The following is a 5,094-nucleotide window of genomic DNA, read 5'->3' as shown; positions in this document are numbered from 1 at the left end:
GAATCACCCGCGAATCTATTTGTTGGCGGTGACATAGGAGTCCCGTCTCGCGAAGCTTCGGGCGGAGCAACGCGCGTTCCGAGGCATCGGGCGTGGCCACAAGCGAAATCGACACATGCCTCGAAGCGCGCTTCGCAGATTTTCTTCCGGTTTACTCGGCACACGCATCGGAGCCTCGGCACAGTCGGGCACATCACTACCTCAGAGGTAGGAGAGTGCACTTCAGAGTCCTCAGATTCTAAGGAAGGTGTGTTGATGGATTTGAGGAGGTCTTCGAAGTTTGCTCACCGACTCACAATGTCCAGAGTCGAGGTCAGCAGCGCCCCCCCATCCCCACTGTACACAGTGTTAATGGTGCACTGCTTCCCCCTCTTGAGACGTCGGATGGTGGACCAGAATTTCCTTGAAGCCGTCCGGAAGTCAGCTTCCTAGGCCTCACCGATTTCTTCCCATGCCCGGGTTTTTCCCTCGGCAACCGCTGAAGCTGCTTTCCCACTTGGCCATCAGCTGCCTCTGGAGTCCCACAGGCCATAAAGGCCTGATAGGACTCCTTCTTCAGTTTGATGGCATCCCTTACTGCCAGTGTCCACCAGCATGTTCCGGGGTTGTTTGCAGTCTCTGATACTGTGACATCATAAACTCAAGTTACTCAGTGACGCTTGGTCAGTATGTCAAGCTTTCTCTCAGTGCTAATTTCTGCCTTCTTCCTTGTCTTCTGCATCAAGCCCTGTTCCATTGTATTTTGGTAATAAAGAACTTTACTTTTCAACTTTTGTGTCATGTCTGCTTCTGGGTCGAAATTCCATTCCTCACATGAAACCAGACCCACCATACACAAGTTTAATAATGTGGTTATTGAATTTTGATGTTCTCTTTACAAGCCAAGTTCCATGAAAAGAAAGATTACTGCCTACTTCAAGTTTAGAAAAAAAAAAGTGAAGCAATGAAATGCTTTAAGTGGAGGGACAGTGAAGTCAGGGAGACCGCAAAAGAAGACAGGGTCTTCATTCTCTTTTGGTGAGGTTTGGCACCCACTTGGATTTCTGTTTTTGTTTTAGGTTTATTTTTTTCATGTTTACTTATGAGTTTTGCTGTTTGGTTTCCTTTTTCTACTTATTGTGTACAGGTCAATAACTGGCATTTGCCCCATCGTCGCCAAGTGGCAGAAAGTGCTTATGTAACTGATATTACATGACCACAGGAAGCTGTGAATGTGTATTTACTCCCTCAGAGGCGGAAATGTTCGCGGCTGTAGCCAGAGTCCAGCTTTTCCTTCTAACTTTGGTTTGCAAGTTGAAGTCAAGAAAATTGACCAATAAATGAAAGTGGTAGTAAACAAAGTAATTGTAACAATGACTAAACGTGCCGCTGATGACTCGCCACGAGTTCCGAAGATGAAGCTTTTTTAGACGAGAAGTCCTCCCCATCACTGTTGTGGCGGGATCTACAGAGCGATATGGAAGAGAAAGCTGTTGTGCAGTGTGTTGTCAAAAACAAGGCAATAAAACAAATCTTTTGAATCATTTAAACAAGTTGAACCCAAGTGGAAAGTATGAAAATACAAGCAGAGCTTGCATAGTCTACCTTGTTTAACCGCTACGAACTAGCCGGCAGCCACATGACGAATGCAGGGATCAATCGCATTAACTTTAAAACTGTTTACATTTTAAGGCGGATTCATTATTCCTGAGGGCTCCATTTTTACTCACTCAGTGTTATTTACTCAACTCAACTGTATTTATAGAGCACTTTGAAACAGCATATTGTTCTACATGTGGGCGGCCGAGTGGTCCAGTGGTTAGCACGACGACCTCACAGTGCAGAGGTATTGGGTTTGATTTCAGCATCGGCCTTCCTGTGTGGAGTTTGCATGTTCTCTCCGTGCCTGCGTGGGTTTTCTCCGGGTACTCCGGTTTCCTCCCACATTCCAAAAACATGCATGGCAGGCTGATTGAACACTATAAATTGTCCTTAGGTGTCAGTGTGAGCTCGGATGGTTGTTCATCTCTGTGTGTCCTGAGATTGGCTGGCAACCGGTTCAGGGTGTCCCCTGTCTACTGCCCGAAGACAGCTGGGATAGGTTCCGGCACCCCCAGTGACCCTTGTGAGGATAAAGCGGTTCAGGAAATTGATGGATGTTCTACATTTGTTATATAATTGAATAAAAATGTCTGAAATGAATGAAAAAAAAGTATGTCAATAGTATGTTGAATTACTCAATACGTGGCTTGTCAGTTCTAATGCATTAAAACTGGCATTTTAAAAGCGATGAAGAAAATCTGCCTATATCGCCTCCCCTGACCAGTTGCACACCTTTAAAGTCTATTCCATAGCTAACTAGGAGCCAGTGTAAAGACGAGACCTGCAGTTCTATGTTCTGATCTCTTTGTTTTGGTCAGAACCTGAGCCGCAGCTATTTGATGCTCTTTTGAGGGAGTCCAGTGCTATATAGAAGAATAAGAGCCCAATTCATTTTTATTTCACATGACAAATTATTTATTGCAGAATTCACTGTGAAAACTCACGAAGACAAAAACAGGTCCTGAAGTCCATGGTGACCCCCGCCACTAGAAAAACAAATCACATTTTATTTGCTCATCCATTAATTATACACAAAGACACACACATGAGAGAGTATATTAACACTGTGGAATTACCTGGATTTATGCATAAATTGGTCATAAAATATGACCAAATGAACACATCACGTAGACATTCACAGTGCAGTGTGGAAAAGCATGAACAGTCGAATGATATTTTCAAGAACTACTTTTACTGTTACTTTTTCAGTTGGTCGCAAAAGCACAGACTTGGCATACCATAGTTTCATATCATGTGAAGATTGACAGTGGCTGAGGATATATTTGCAAAGAACTTTGTTTGCAAAAAGCAGCAGCTGGAAAAGCTGGTCAGTTATTTAGTGTCACTTTAAAAGTAGTGTTGTCAAGCGATTAAAAAAATGTGCAATTAATTAATTAGGGACTGTAATTAATTGATCGAATTAATCTATATTTTAATCTCATCTAAAAATTACTGAGAAAACCCCTATTTTCATTTTAAATTCATTACATTTTTGAGGCAGATCAAAAGATAAAAGAAAAAGTGGCATAAAGTATTTGATTGTTTTTCAGCAGACTTTGACAGATGCAGTCCCCATTTACATTCTGCTGGATTTGAGACTAGTCAAAGTCCAACCTGGAACCTTTAGTTTCGACCACGAGGGGGAATATCACTGTGTTGTATGTTTTGTGAATCTCCAAATAATTACAAAAAATAAAATAAAATAGAACATCAGGTCCTTAAAAAGTGCTTAGGTTTACAGATCAAAAACAATAAGAACACTTTTCTGAGCAATACAAGTATGCAACACTGAACTTGCTTCAGAAAATAAGCAATAAATAAACCAGACCCTTAAATCACAGTGCTGTAAGTTAGCACTTCAAAAATAACACTGTTCATCATGACAAACTAAAAGTGCTGAAATAAACATCAATCACTTCGAGTAGTCTACAGAGGACACATCAACTATGCCGCGTACGTGGGCTGTTCTCCAGTTTAGTTTGCCGAAGAGCTTTGGTATGTATGACTCGCTCGCTATATTGCTAATGCTTTGCTTGCTAATGTTAGATGTGGCTGCACTCGCGACTGGGTGCTTTGCATTGATGTGGGAGGCTAAATTTGAGCTGCTTCGGTGGTAAGCAAACTCCTTACAAATTAGATACAACACTACGTTTATCAATTGTGTCATCAGGGCGTTTTTGGAATGTAAATTTTCCATTCATTGTGCAGAGAACTCTCACATCCTCTTCCATTTTCACCTCTCCACACCTCACTGCTGCTTACTCCGCCCAACTCCAATGGGAGCCTATCAGCTTCGGCTAAACAAGCCTCAACATAATGGCAACCAATCAATGTCTGCTTCAGGCTGTGACTGACAGTTGTTTCCTCACCCTCAACAACTCAAACACAGGAAGCCAACACGTAAAAAGGGCTATTAGAAAAAGGCAACCCACCTACAGAAAATATTAAGGCAGAGATTAAATATTAGATTAACACTCTTAAAAAACATAACGCGCTAAACGGGACTGTAATAAATTTATCGCAATTAATGCGGTAATTTGACAACTTTAAAAGAATAAAAAATAGGAACTAATACCCCAGCAAAAATTAAAATCATCAGTAAAACGCAGTGTAATAGTAACTGACAGTGAAACAACTTCAAATGTTTTATTTGTATTAGTTCAATAAAGGCAGCACGGTGAACCAGTGGTTAGCACGTAGACTTCACAGTGGTACCGGGTTCAATTCCAGCCTCCGTGTGTGGAGTTTGCATGTTCTCCCCTGAGCCTGCATGGGTTTTCTCCGGGTACTCCAGTTTCCTTCCGCATTCCAAAAACATGCATGGCAGGCTGATTGAACACTCAAAATTGTCCTAGGTGTGAGTGTGGATGGTTATTCGTCTGTGTGTGCCCTGTGATTGGCTGGCAACTGGTTCAGGGTGTCCCGCACCTACTGCTCAAAGCAGAGATGAAAGTGGACCTTCCTGAAAATTACGGAAAATACAAATTTGAGATATATATATACAGTAAATGTTCTCTAGTACGGACTCGTGTTTGTGCTGTCCAATCTGTCCTGATAACAGAAATTCCTCATTTGGGAAATGAGCATGGTACATGTCCTTTATGAACCTGCAATTATGTTGACAAAATGCACGTGGAACAACACAATCAATAAAATACAAAAATATACTGTCCAAAAACTGTTTATACAACAAAAACTGCAATACAGGTGTACCCCAAAAAAAAAAATCACAACAGTAAAATACGTACAGTATTTTAATGTTTATTTTTTTGGTCTTGGGAAAAAAATGTGTATTTTGGATTGTTTTGTTGGATGCATTCTTTATGACAATGTTTGCCTGCGCGTCATACAGTTTTCTTGCTAGTTGCAAATAACTGTCCCGTTGATCACCGCTGTCTGGTAATTCTTGTGCATACTGACGGATTTTTGTTGCCATTTGCATTGCTTCCTCGCTGGATGGTGGCTTGTCATCAGGAGTTGAATCGATGCCTTGTTTTTTAAAGTTTCGTAGAT

The 5,094-nt window shown here is 41.5% G+C and overlaps 1 protein-coding gene and 1 long non-coding RNA gene across 2 annotated transcripts in view; both read right to left on the bottom strand.

Annotated features, from left to right (window-relative positions):
* The window catches only part of LOC109514297 (uncharacterized), a 2,670-nt gene extending 903 nt beyond the window's left edge, over positions 1-1,767 (bottom strand). Inside the window, exons 1-2 of the long non-coding RNA XR_002167961.1 lie at positions 1,358-1,767; positions 201-624 (exon numbers count right to left, since the gene is read on the bottom strand). This is a non-coding gene — a long non-coding RNA (uncharacterized LOC109514297). The remainder of the gene's footprint in view (positions 1-200; positions 625-1,357) is intronic.
* Positions 1,768-2,457: 690 nt separating this feature from the next.
* Positions 2,458-5,094, bottom strand: part of ndufc1 (NADH:ubiquinone oxidoreductase subunit C1) — a 16,498-nt gene continuing 13,861 nt past the window's right edge. The window contains exon 4 of the mRNA XM_019867199.1: positions 2,458-2,567. The gene's annotated coding sequence lies outside the window, so the exon portion shown is untranslated. The remainder of the gene's footprint in view (positions 2,568-5,094) is intronic.

This window comes from Hippocampus comes, unplaced genomic scaffold (assembly GCF_001891065.2).
Source record: "Hippocampus comes isolate QL1 unplaced genomic scaffold, H_comes_QL1_v1.1 scaffold2, whole genome shotgun sequence".
NCBI classification, from domain to species: Eukaryota; Metazoa; Chordata; class Actinopteri; order Syngnathiformes; family Syngnathidae; genus Hippocampus; species Hippocampus comes.
This window is presented reverse-complemented; position numbering and strand designations above follow the sequence as displayed.